Source organism: Canis aureus, chromosome 3 (genome assembly GCF_053574225.1).
Source record: "Canis aureus isolate CA01 chromosome 3, VMU_Caureus_v.1.0, whole genome shotgun sequence".
Classification (NCBI taxonomy): Eukaryota; Metazoa; Chordata; class Mammalia; order Carnivora; family Canidae; genus Canis; species Canis aureus.
Window position 1 is genome coordinate 10,849,307 of NC_135613.1, and position 14,109 is coordinate 10,863,415.

General features: G+C 34.6%; 1 protein-coding gene across 4 annotated transcripts in view; it reads left to right on the forward strand.

Moving 5' to 3' along the window:
• LOC144308469 (uncharacterized) overlaps positions 1-14,109 on the forward strand; it is a 329,585-nt gene that overhangs the window by 258,126 nt on the left and 57,350 nt on the right. For 2 of the 4 annotated variants that reach the window (XR_013374945.1, XR_013374953.1), the window contains 2 exons: positions 2,261-2,349; positions 2,857-2,928. The gene's annotated coding sequence lies outside the window, so the exon portion shown is untranslated. The remainder of the gene's footprint in view (positions 1-2,260; positions 2,350-2,856; positions 2,929-14,109) is intronic. The other 2 variants (XR_013374944.1, XR_013374952.1) reach the window with 1 other exon arrangement.

A 14,109-nucleotide genomic window follows, 5' to 3' on the forward strand; every position in this document is an offset into this window, starting at 1 on the left:
AAGGAAGCAATGAACAAAATGAAAAGGCAGCCTGTGAAATAAGAGAACATATTTGGGTATGTCAGATAAAGGGTTAATATCTAACACAACTCAATAGCAAACATATAACCTAATTAAATAATGGGTAAAATAACAAGACAGTTTTCAAAAAATTTATGAACGGCCAACAAGTACATGAAAATTCACTCAACATCACTAATCATTCAGGGAAATGCAAATCAATAATACATGAGATATCCTCTCACAATTGTTAAAAGGATTATTATCAAAAAGATAAGAGGGGCACCTGGGTGGCTCAGGTCGTGATCCTAGAGAGTCCTGGGATCGAGTTCAGCATCAGGTTCCCTACAGGGAGCCTGCTTCTCTCCCTCCCTCTCTTTCTATCTCATGAATAAATAAATGAAATCTTAAAAAAAAAAAAAAATGTTGGCAAGGAGGTGAGGTAAAGGGAACCCTTATATACTGTCGATAAGAATATCAACCATTATGAGAGACATATGGGAGTTCCTCAAAAAATTAAAAATAGAACTATGTGATCCAGCAATCCACTTTTGTATATATATTCAAAGGAAACAAAATTAGAATCTTTAAGAGATATCTACAGCCCTTTGTGCATTGCAGGATTACCACAATAGCCAAGATATGGAAACAAGTGTCTGTTGAAAGAAGATGAATTGATCAAGAAAAAGTGATACACACACATGCAATTGATTATTATTCAGCCATAAAAAGGAAATCCTGCCTTTTGCAACAACATGGATGATCATGAAGGACATTAGATTAGATGAAATGAGCCAGATAGACAAAATACTTTGTCTCACTGATCTGTGGAATCTACAAAAACAAAAAACCCTTGAACTCAGAAACAAAGAGTAGAATAGTGGTTCCCAGGGACTGAGGTGTGGGAAACATGGGGAGACATTGGTCAATGGATACAAACCTTGAGTAATAAGATGAAGAAGTTCTGAGGATATAATGGACAACATGGTGACCATAGTTAGTAATACTGTATTATATACTTGAAAATTGCTAGGCAATGAATGTTAAATGATCTCACTATGACAAAAAAATGTTAAGTATGTGAGGTAATGGCCCCTGTTAACTGGATTGTGGTAATCATTTCACATGTATATTTATATCAAATTATCACGTTGTACACCTTAAACATATGCAATTTTATTTGTCAATTATAGCTCAGTAATGCTAGAAAAATATTTTGTGATTTTAATGAGGTACTGATACAAAGAATGGCAGAGCTGACAAATGCTTAGAGTCAGAAAGTACAGTACAAGTCTTCTAGAAGCAGCCAAGTACCTAGTTCTGTTAGATATAGGGGATATGGTAAAAAAAAAAAAAAAAAAAAAAAAGGCAACATGTGATAGAGCAAAATAGTGACCTTAAATGGCCATTCAAGAGAAATAGATTTGTTGATAATGCTGTTTTTTTTTTAATTATAGCTTCTGAGACAACTACTAAACTAGAAAAGGAGTTCTGTTTGTCTAAGAGATTGATGCAACTCTTTATTTTCTCACACTTTTCTCCAGCATATTCTATGTTGGTTTAAGTAGTCAGAACTAATGACAGGCTAGGGAAAAAATATATATATTTTATTTTTTCTGCCCTTTTAGTGGAGATGGGCAGAGGTTGTTGAGATTGAGGACTTAGTCAACCGGTGTCTCTAAAAAGTATCTATCACAGTACAAACTGCAAATAGGAGAGAAGAAATTGATTGTCTGATCCCTAACACTAGCTGGATAGGGAGGTTTTTCCTTAAAAGCATTATTTATCCTGCGGCAGAAATTGGGAGTGGTCTTGGAAGCAAGAGGGGACATTTCTTTTGCTCTAGGAGCAGATAAGCAAAAATTAACAGAAGACAGCATTGTATTAGTCACACTAGTAGCTGAATCTGGAAATCTCTTCAAATTTATCTGCTCTGTATTACTAGCAGCCTATGTGTATATATGCCAGCCTCAAAGATTTGAGCCTAGTCTGTTAGTATGTGAAAACCTGGCTGTGAGCCAGTCACAAGAAGCAAGGTGGGTAAGTGCAGCTGAACCTCCGCCATGCCTTGGGAGGTTTTCACAGGCTCAAAAGCTCAGCAGCAGGCTTGCCCTGGGCAGGGTGACTGGGTTTTCAGCTGGAAGCTATGTCTAATTTATTATGGCTCATCCAGTGCTGAACACAGAGTGTGGCAACAGAATATTTTAATAGTTACAATAAAGACTGTGGTGGGGCTACTGAGTTGTCTTTGTTTCAACAGGTGTATCTTGTGCCAGTGACATTAGTAACAGCTGAAAAGGATTCATCTCCTTGGTTTACTAAGCAGAAGATAGTTACCAGAACTGATCCGTAAGTCTAAATAAGCATCCCCAGAGGTCTTGGAGTTTTCAGTGAAGTGAGTATTCTGAGGAGAAAAGAAAGGGATAGAGGCATTTAATTTGAAAATTAAAAGGAATACGACATTATTTTGTATCCTAGGCTGATAAGAAATGTGTATACGGGCATACAACAACCTTATATGTGCTGAAAAGTATGTACCTAAAAGTACTTAATATAGTAGTAGGATATCACCAACTGCATACACAAATACTGAGTATATTTTGTCCATGTATAGTCATCCAGGAAAAGATTCCTGAAGTTAAATTCTGAACTGGATTTTTAAGAAGAAGAAGCCTATGAATCTCTAAAGATGAAAGAACATAATGGTATATAAAGTTAAAATCTAGGCTACCAAAATAAAAAATTCAGTTGAATTCCTTTTTTGATTGCAGAACAAATGATCATCTGCAGAAGTTTTTCCCTTCCTTTTGATGATCTCCCACTCTCATCACACTAATGAAGTTGTTCTTTCAGCAGTATTGTACCTGTGGCAGACCTGAAACATGGAAGGCAAGAAAAGTCAAACTTGGGGATAGAAAGAATAGTGCAGTAAGTTGAAGTAGGATGTCTTTTATGGAAGTAAAATTGTGGCTAATAAAATTGTAGTTCCAATCATGAAGTGCCTTGAGTGATAGACTTACTAATTAAGATTTTAAAAAATAAGGAATAGGCAGCCACTACGGATACATGAGCTGAAGAAAAAATAATGTCGTACAAATACTTTCCGTTTGGTTATTGTGGGAAAAGTAAAATGATGAGGGGAATTCCTAATAAACCACTGTAAATAATCCACACATGAGGTAGTTAAAGTCAACTGGGAAGTGGAGCAACTGGAAACTGGAAGTGGGGAATGATGAGACTATAATGTTAACAGAACATGAATTCCAAAGTTATTACAGAGAAAAGATTAGCAGAATCTATAACTGTAGTTCAAAATAGAGATGAAGGGGAAAAAAAAAAGACACCAAAGTTTATAAGCCTGGAAACACTGAAGATGTTGTGGATAATTATGGGAAAACGTGTAAAGATAGCTCTTGGGGGGAGGGGAGATGGACTTGTTTTTCAATGTGTTTCAGGAGTTGTGGCATTTAAATTAAAATGTTCTATGCACAATGGTGGTTAGGGAACTAGAAAGAAGGTAAGACGTGTATTTATGGATGAGTATATGGTAGCCCAGACCTGGTGACATCTGAGGCCATAAGAGTCATCTAGAACCTTTAAGAAGGACAGCGTCAAAGAAGTGAAAAATTTGGAAGTTAGCCTTGGGAAATTACCAGAGTTATAGGAAATGAACTTGTGAAGGACATATCATTGAGCATTGAAAGGAATTGTTTAATCTCTAATTCTTATATAATCCACAATGGTATGAATTCACCCCTAAAAATCTACAAAAATAAACCTCCAGTCTGCTGCTAAGAACCTGAAGGCACAGTGTTTCATTTAAGCCAAAGCAAAAGAGAGTGGAGAAATAACTTTGACGGTTTACAATGTATTACATTGCAGGATGGTGCAGGGCTTCTCCAAATAGTACCTTTACTTCCACAATAACTCAGTGAAATTACTGTCCATCTTGTACTGATGAGGAACTGAAAGCAAACTAATTGTCTAAATTTCAGAAGGAAAGAAAGGAAGGAGGGAGAGAGGGAAGAAAGGAAGATTGAATTTGGATGAGGAAGTCATTCTCAAGTATTTACTTGTGATTTGGGAAAAATTATTTCAACATAGGCCTCCTTTTAAAGAGGGAACTTCTGGGGCACCTGGGTGGCTTAGTCAGTAAGCATGTGCCTTCCGCTCAGGTCATAAGCAGGGAGCCTGCTTCTCCCTCTACCGCTCCCCCTGCTGGTGCTCTCTTTCCTCCCCCCCCCCCCCCCCCCCGTCCCCCCTTTAAATCAATCAATCCTTCAAAAATAAAGATGGGAACTTCTCTCTTGAAAATCCTTGCTGATGGTAGAAAACTGTCTTTAGTTTGTCATGATCAATCTCTCATAATGCAAAGCCGTAATAAACAAACCTAGGCATCTATTCTTAAAATTCTGCCAGGTTTATTATAAAAAATTGATGGGTTCAGTGTTGAATAAACTTTCTTAATGTTTTATTCAAAATGCATATATCTGTTTAGAGATATTTCATTTCGATATAACTTTATACTTCTCTGCCTACTGTTCTTGAGGCGCTTTTGTTTCCATAAACTACTGTTTTAAAGTGTAGAAAGGAACTGTTCCAGTAAATGCCAGAAGGAAAATAAATTTATAAATATAATAGGGAAAATACAACTATCCTCATTTTATTGTAGATTCAAAGAAACACATGCTAATTCTAACCCCTTCTCTTCCACCTTCTAAAGCCTCCTTAACACTATCTTCAGTTTATTGTACTTCTCTTTCCCACTCCCCAACTTTTCTGCCCCTCCCTCTCCCAACCACACCCTCTCCCGACCTCCCTCTCTCTCTCTATTCCATTAGTTTAAACCTTTCCAGGGTAGATCTATTTTGTATAGCATGATCTACTCAATCTGAAGAAGTGCTAACCAGACAATCTCCCCAAAATGTGTTCACAAGTAGCCTTTAAAGTAGGAAAATGGGATGTAAGCTGGGAAAAGCTTATGTTCTAAGTTAAGTATAGTATTATACAGACCTAACAATTAAAAATATTTCCCTGTTATATGCATTAGTATGTTTATATATATGGATGCTTATTCTCTTTTTTTTTGTAGAATATTTAATCTAAACTTTTTAATGTGTTATGAAGATACTTCCTAGGTAGTCACACCATCCCTTCATTACTAACCTGCCCCAATATTAGTTACAGTCTTTGTAGTTTCTTAAAGTTTATGTTTTTCTAGGTGTCCTATATGTTTTCCATTAGTTAAGTGACTCTTGAAAACTATTCTTGAATATTAGAAATACAAAACAGTCCCATATATCCTTTATCCAGATTTTCCAGTTGCCTTATTTTCTATACTCAATAGGCTCTAGATCCCATCCAAACTATGCACTGAGGTGCACCAAGGCACCCCTGGGCCTTATAGTCAATTCACAGGGCCACTGCAGGACTTTTTTAAATTTTTGAGAGAAATGTAGTGACATCTGTTGGGCATGACCTGAACTACTACTATTAAGTTGGTATTTTGTTTTCTAAAGAAAAAGGCCCTAATGAACTGAGAAAGTTTGGAGTTTGGGAATCTTTTGCTCTAGGCATTAAAATTCACTCACTTTGTATAAAATTAATATTATAATCATTCTTTTTATACAATTGATCAAAACAATTTAAATGTATTACCCAAATTTGATAAATAATTATTTTTAAAAAGGAAATTTTTTATCAAAAATATCTATTAATGAAATTCATAGGACTCCTCCTGTCCCCCCCACCCACTAATGACCCCATTAGTTCATGTCTCTCTGTATATGAATTTTACTGAATGGACTGAATCCATTTTTATTTATATTTTTGTTTTGCTGAGGTAAGCCTTGAGAAAACTTGTTTACATAAGTAAATAGATGGATAAAGACAGATTTATTATAAAAAGGTCATAGACTTTGAACTCCTTTTGAGTTATATTACAAATATTTATACAAAAAAAAAATGAAAAACTACCATACCTATAGAAGGATTTGTTGTCTAGACCTGTGCTGACTAGTAGACATTAGCCATATGTGGCTATTTAATTTTAAATTACTTAAGATTAAATAAAATTTAAAATTCAGTTCCTCATTGCACTAACATTTCAAGTGCTCAAAAACTATGAGTAGCTGGGGGCTGCTGTATTAGACAGTGCAGACACAGAACATTACCTTCATTGTGTAGAAAGTTCTTTTAGATATGGCTGGTCTAGACATTAAAGTCTTCTTTCTTGACACTTATACCAATATTTTAAATAATTTCTGTTTTTGGTACCCCCAGCATTTTTTCTACTCCAGAATAAATGCAGCATAGTTTTTTATTTTAATTTGCTTTTTTTTATTCAACTTTATATTTTTGAGATTCATTCATTGATTTATGTAGCTTTCATTCATTTGCTTTACTGTTGAATATTCCATTGTATGAATATACCTTATCAACTTTCAAACACATGGGACATTTTTTCCAGTTTCTCTATCATTAAAATCAGTGCTGCTCTGAAATTCTTGTTTGTGTCTCTGAGGGCCTTTGTGTAAATTTCTCTAGGATATATATTCAGGAGTAGAATTTCTGGGTCAGAGGATATTTTCCACGTCAACTTTATTGGATAATGCCAAATCGTTCTCAGAAATTGCTATCCTAATCCACTCCACACTCCCACACTCCTGCTTCTTCATGTGTTATTTCAAGTTAGGTTTGGCTGTGATTGACAAAAACAAAGAATCAAACATTAATAACATTGGCTTAAACAACAATAAAAATTTCTCTTCATGTAGATCACATGCAGAGATAACCAGTCTATTGCAGTATGGTGGCTCCAGGCTCATTAGGATCCTAGTCTCCTTTCTTGTTGCTCTACCATCCTCAACATGTGTCTTTCACTCCATGATACAAGGAGGCTGCTTAATACCTAGCCATCATGTTTGTGTTCAACCCCTCAGAAGGCAGAAAAGGGAAAGAAATTAATGCCTTCCCTAACATTTATAAAAAACATTTTGTAGAATCTGAGCAATCTATATCTGATTTTAACCTATTAACCAGACCTTAGTCATGTCACAGCAAGCTACAAGACTGACTGGAAAATGAGGTCTTTATTCTAAGTGGTTATGTGATCAGCCAAAAATCAGTGGTCTTTTGACAAAACAAGTTAAAAAATATTGGAGGACAAGTGATTTCTTTCACTTTTCATACACTTTCCTTTACTTCCCTGATTACTGGAGAGGATGAAATTCTTTTAAAATTTATAGGCCATTTGAATTTCCAGTTCTATGAAGCAACTGTTTATTTCTTTTGTTCATTTTTTTCAATGTCATTTTATTTTCCCTCTTAAGTTTCAGGATTTTATTATACATCCTGAAATAGTCCATCTGCTTTTTTGTGGACTTCCTTATATTTTGTGCCTTGTCCTTGTAACCAGCATATAACAGAAATTTTAACACTCAATAATCTAAAATCATTATCTTTTATCTGGTGAATTTAGTCCATTTATTGTGATTACTGATATGTTTCTATTTCTTTTATTATTGTATTCTACACTATTCTACTTTTTCTGTCTTTTGAAAATTTTATTTTGAATTCTGTCTTTTTCATTTGTTCCCCTACTAGTTTAGCAGTTATCTGCTATATTACTACTATTTTAGTGGTTACATTTTAAATTCTAATATGCATACATGTATAAAATCTAAAAATAATCAAAACATTTACAAGAACATTTTTTTAAAGATTTTATTTATTTATTCATGAGAGACAGAGAGGGGCAGAGACACAGGCAGAGGAAGAAGCAGGTAGAGGGAGAAGCAAGCTCCCTGCAGGGAGCCTGATGTGGGACTCGATCCCGGGACTCCAGGATCACGCCCTAGGTTGAAGGCAGGCGCTAAACTGCTGAGCCACCCAGGGATCCTATAAGAATATTTTAAATTCTAATATACATACATGTATAAAATCTAAAAATAATCAAAACATATACAAGACTTTTAGAATATCTTAACTCAATCTTTTCTTTCTGCTTATTTGATGTTGCCACTTTCTTAGTCCTAGCTTATCTTTTAATCATAGACATTAGATGTTTTTGTAATTTTTTCTTTTTGAGAAACAGAGCACCTGAGTTGGGGAAGGGGCAGAGGGAGAGAGAATCTCCAGTAGACACCACATTGTGGAACTCGACATCATGATTTTAGCTCACAACCCTAAAATCATGATCTGAGCCAAAATCAAGAGTCAGATGCCTAATTGACCAAAGCACCAGGTACCCCTATAACATTTTATTTTTATATAATCCTAAACTTTCCATAAAATTTGCAAAAGTTGTACAAAGAATTCCCATATATACTCTACCCAGATTGTCTAGTTGTTGACATTTTGCCCTATTTGCTTTATCATTTTCTCTCTCTGTGTCCTTCCTTTCTACCGTCTACTTCCACCTAAGAGTAATTTGTAAAGTTGGCATTGTTATTCCCTTTTACCACTAAATATTCCAAGTGTATTTCCTAAGAGCAAGGCATTCTCTTACATAACCAAGTACAATTGTTCAAATCTGAAAGTTTTACATTTTATTGGTATGCAATAGCCCATATTCATATTGTCAGTTGTTCCAGTAATGTTCTCATAACTATTCTCCACCTACCCAGTCCAAGGTCTAATCCAAATTACATGTTGCATTCAGTTGCCACGTTTCTGTAAGCATATTTAATCTAGAACATCTCCTCAGACTTTCTTTGTCTTGCTTGACCTTGAGATTTTTGAAGGCCAGTTGTATTTATAGAATGCCCCTGAATTTAGTTTTGCATAAAGTTTGCTCACAGTTAGATCTAGATTAAGTATGTGGGACAGAAATAGCACAGAATTGATGGTGAGTCCTTCTTAGTAAACCATATCAGGAGGTCCATGATTTTAGTTTGCCCTGATATATGTAATAGTAAGTTATATCACTTGGCCAAGTGGTGTTTGCCAGGTTCTCTTCACCATATAAGTTACTGTTTTTAACTTTGTAATTAATAAATGATGTGTGAGTAGATACTTTAAGACTATGTAAATATCCCATTCCTCATCAAATTTTCACCAATTTGTTTTAGCAATCAAATGATTATCTAACTCCACCGTTCCTTTTCTATGTACTAGTTCACATTTTAATGTAAGGAAAATCTTTCCCTTCTCCCTTATATTTGTTTGTTTATATCAGTATTGTTATAGACTGCATATTTTAGTCTCCAACCCCTACCCCCATATTCATGTGTTGAAACCCATATTCCCAATAGAATGGCAACTGGAAGTGGGGCCTTTGGGAGATAACTAGATTATGAGGATGGAAACCCCATAATGGGATCAGTGAGTATCCTCAGAAAAGAAAAAGAGCTAGACTCCCTACTGTCAGTCATATGAGAGTACTAGGAGAAGATGGCCATCTGCAAATTAGGAAGGAGCCTTTCCCCACACACCAGCTCTTCCAGCTCCTTGATCTTGGAGTTTGCAGCCTCTAGAACTGTGAGAAATAAATATTTGTTGCTTGAGCCCAGTTTATGATAAATTGTTATAGCAGTATGAACTGAATAATGCAAGTATGGACTCATAGACATTTATTTTATTCCACATGTTGTAGTCCAATACTGTCATCATTGATTTGATATACAAATTGTCCCAGATTTGTCAAACATGAGTCCTTTTAAATGCTCGTGCATCTTGTTTTATTTCCCTACTATTTTTTGATCATTTCCTTGCTTTCTTGAACAAAATATTCCAGGCTTGTTTTATACTTCCCTAGTTCAGTCTAAAATGAGGCTTTTTCCTGTGGAGCCTAATTGCTTTTAGTGGACAGCAGAATTTTGAAAGCAAGCTCTGTACACTAAATGTGTTCACTTATAACTAGTTTATCATTGCATCTAGCCACGCAATTGATAGAGCTATAAAATGTATTTCTAAAACATGTATATGCTGTATATATACACCTACTTCTATAATTTTTTTTTATCAAGAAGTGTGTTCATCCTGATAACTCCAATTTCAGTTCAACACCATATGTCATATTCTGGTATTTCCCCTTTCCCTATTTGTAACCCCCTTTAAAGACATCTGGCTTCCATTATGTCCAATATGTTTCCTCATTTGCTCTAGTTTACAATTCACAGAAGTTACTTTCAAATTGCTAACAGATATCATTGCAAAAGCAAGCCTACTAACTGGAATTTAATATTTTATAGTTTTTTTAAGCTAAAATTCACATATAGTGAAATGTATACATCTTATGTATACAACTTGATGAGTTTTTTACACTTGATAATTTTAACTACATATAGTCTCTAGAATGTATACTTGTAATCTGTAAGACGTTTTGCCTGAAATCATTTGCTCCACTATTGCATGAAATAAAGACCTAATGTTCTCATTTTATATAGGCATGTTGATTTAAATATACCCATATCTAATATACTCCTTCCTAAATTATTTATTTTTTGCTTGTCATTTCTTATTGCACATACCTTCTTTCTGGGATAATTTACCTTCTTCCTAAGGTATAGCCCAGAAGAACTCCTCAGTGAGGTTTAGTTGCTCGTACTCTCAGTTTTGTCTGAAATGTGTTAATTTTATGGTCATCTTTTAAAGATGATTTCCTGAGGATACATGTTTAGGTTGCAAGTTCTTTTCTCTCAGTAATTTAAATGTATTATATCTGTGATTTCTAGTTTCCATTGTTATGGTTGAAAAGTTAGATGTCAGTGTTGTTTCTTTCATGGTAAATGGTCATTCTCTCTGCTTTTAAGATCTTCTCATGTTTGGTGTTTTGAAGATTCACTCATAAAGTAAAATATATGTGTGGATTTCTTTATATTTATCCTGCTCAGGATCATTATGCTTCTACATTCCAAATATTCATGTATTCCAACATTTCTGAAAAATTCTCAGTAATTATATCATTGAATACCCTTTTTAATCTTCTTTACTATAATACTTAAAAACTATGAATAGATGGGTTTTAGACCTTTTAATTATCCTCCACATATCATAATTTCTTTTTTTTATATTTTCCATCTCTATGTCAGTTGATGCTTTATTTTGGCTTAATTTCTTTAGTTTTATCTTCTATTTCACCAATTCTCTCTTCATCTATATCAAATCTGATGTTTTCCCTGTCCATTGAATTTTAAACTTTAATTATCTTTTTCATATACAATCAAAAGTCTGTTTATATTTTATATTCTCTTATATCTGGCTTATATTTCTATTCCCTCCTTTATTTCCTTACACATATTAAACATACTTATTTTATATTCTGAATTTTATAATTCCAGTATTTGAAGTACTAGCATTTCCTCACCAGATTTTTCTTTCTGTTTTTTTCTGTCAGCTCATAGTATCTTGTATCCTCATGGGCTTTGTGATTTTTCTATTTTCCATTATGAGATCATGTAAACTGGGACTCTGAGCAATTTCTATGAGGCCAGGGTTAAAGACGAATTTTCCTAGAGTAGATTTGCATTTTCTCCTTCTAGATTCCTAGAAAGAACTATTGGCCAAAGATTAATTTCTCAGCTTTTGGATATTTTTCAACCCATATAAGTTTGTGATTTCAATCTAATACCCAGGATTGACATGACAGCTAATTTCTGGTTATGAATTAGGGTACTCATACAATCTTGGTTGTATCTTCCCAGTTAAAATGCCCTTTATTTTGGTATAGTTATTAATAATACCTCTTCCACTTTTAGAAGATTTTCTGTTTGGATTATACATTATATGCCACCCTATTGCAAATACTTGGAGGAGAGACTTTTTGTCCCTTCCAACCATAGCCATGGCTGAAAAGATATTTATTTCTTCTTTTACAGGGCAAAATTTCTAGTTCACATTTTCACTGAAGGTGTATCTTCCAGAATCCTGATTTTTAAGTTGGGGTTTCCATTCCAGCTTCTCAAATAAGAAGCCCTAGGTTTCTGGGGATTGGCAGATGCCCTGAGGGCTGCTGCTGGCTTTAACATGTTTACGTCTTTGGATTCATGCTTCTGCTTAGTTCTTTGCCTCTAAGGATTTTCCTTACTTTATTGTGAGCTCAGCTATATATTTAAAAGGATGTTGTAAATCTTTTATTCAGAATATTTAGTTGTTTAGTTCAGGAAATTTTTTCCCCCTAGAACAAAATCCCTGGGCTCCTCATAAATACTGATTTAACTGCTTGTGGTATTGGAAGAGCCAGTTTTTCTGGTATTGAGGTAGCTCAGAAACTTCAAAGAGCAGCTTTCCTACTTGAGAGCTCTCACTTCTCCCACTTGGTTGAAAATAGGAGGACAATTTACCTGAAGAAAAAAAAACGTGAAAAAAATTATATTTTAATGTTTTATATTCTCCAGATACAAACTGAGAACATAAAGTAAAATCAGTTTTATTTCTCTAACAAAAGAAATAGGCAAGTGCCAGCATGGAGGATAAAAGATACTATTATCGTATGCATTTTATAGATGAAGAAAATGAGGCATAGAGAAGCTAAATGACTTACCCATGGCCCACTATTAGTAAGTGATGAAATTGATATTAGAACCCACAGCCAGCCTGTCTATAATATGCATACCCCTAACCACTAGCTTACATGCTCCTTGGCACAGATATATGCATTCTTCTATCATATCATAATAAAAAGTGTGCTCATAGGGGAAAGTACTGCTACACTGATACCTATTATAGCCTTCTTAGTATTTTGGATGTTGATAAATAACCAAAAGCCACTCAGTAACAAATACAAAAGGATATGGATAATAAAATGCAATCTTTGTTATAGATTATAAGAAGAACTATGAGGAAACAGAGCTCTTAATCCTAAATTGTAAATGCTTTCTATTTCTCCATTCCTGCTTTTTCTGTTCTACCTCTCTGAAAGTTTCTTTCCTGTTTACCTGAAAATTTCTTGTTTGTGCTTTAATACAATTCAAGTATCTCCATTAAAAAAACAAAAAACAAAAAAACAAAACAAAAAAAAAACTAAAATCCCATTCTCCCCATAGGCTTTTCAGACAGAATTAATGATTTTCCTCATCTGTGTTCTCATAGCATTTTTACATATCTTTATAATAACTCACCAATTGTATTATATTGAACCACATTATATCATCACTTTTACATGTCAAAAATGGTTGAATGTCAGCAAAATCATATGGTTCAGCATTAATTTATTGTGAATACATATGCCCTATTAGATTTAGGGGTAGAGACAAGGTGTCATTTACCTTTCTTTAACTTAAGGCTTGAGCATATGCTCAAAATATGATTGTTGATTTGGATGACTGCTGATTAGTGGGGGCAATATTAAAAATTATTAATCACTAACATACATTGCAGGGTCATTGACCAATCAGAAAAGATACCGGCATTAAAGAGCTGCTAAAATGTGCCCATTTTGTTAGCTGCGCATTAACCCAGCCTATGCCAAGGAAATGTGGACAATAAGCCTTTTGGGGTTGTAATGAAACCCCAAATGGGATTCTAACCAACTACATTTAATGCTTGAAACTTGTCTATAGCAGTGTCACCAAATATCACTTCAATCTCTGGTAACAAAGAACTAAGAACTTTGTGTAGTAATCAATTCTATCTTTGAGCGCCTCTTATCCCTAAAAAATTATTTCCCCCATTAGACACTACAATAATTCTTTCTTTTAACTTCCATTCACAGAGCCTAATGATATGCCTAAGGGCTTCAGCACAAAAGTATCCTTCGTTTCTTAAACTAATTATTTTACATGGCTGATATTCCCCAATAATAGTATTATTCTTTGACTGTTTTTCTACCTATGATGCCCAGACTGAGCCTTATATTCGGAATGGGACATGACCAGAACAGTGCAGAGCAGAACTATCCCATCCTTTATCCCCATTTAGGGCATGGTTTGATAGTGTGATACACTAATGCATTTCCTGTGATATAAAACAAGAGTATAACCCCATCCTAGGGAGCCATGTTATATAGAAAGGACAGACTAGATAACTAAACTAGACCAGTGGTTCTTCATCCTGGCTGTACAACAGAACTACATAGCCTATGAGCTTTTAAACAACAAAGATGCCTGAGCACCATGCCCAATTTAATGAGTATAACAATCTAGATGTGGATATTTTGGAAAGGGTATG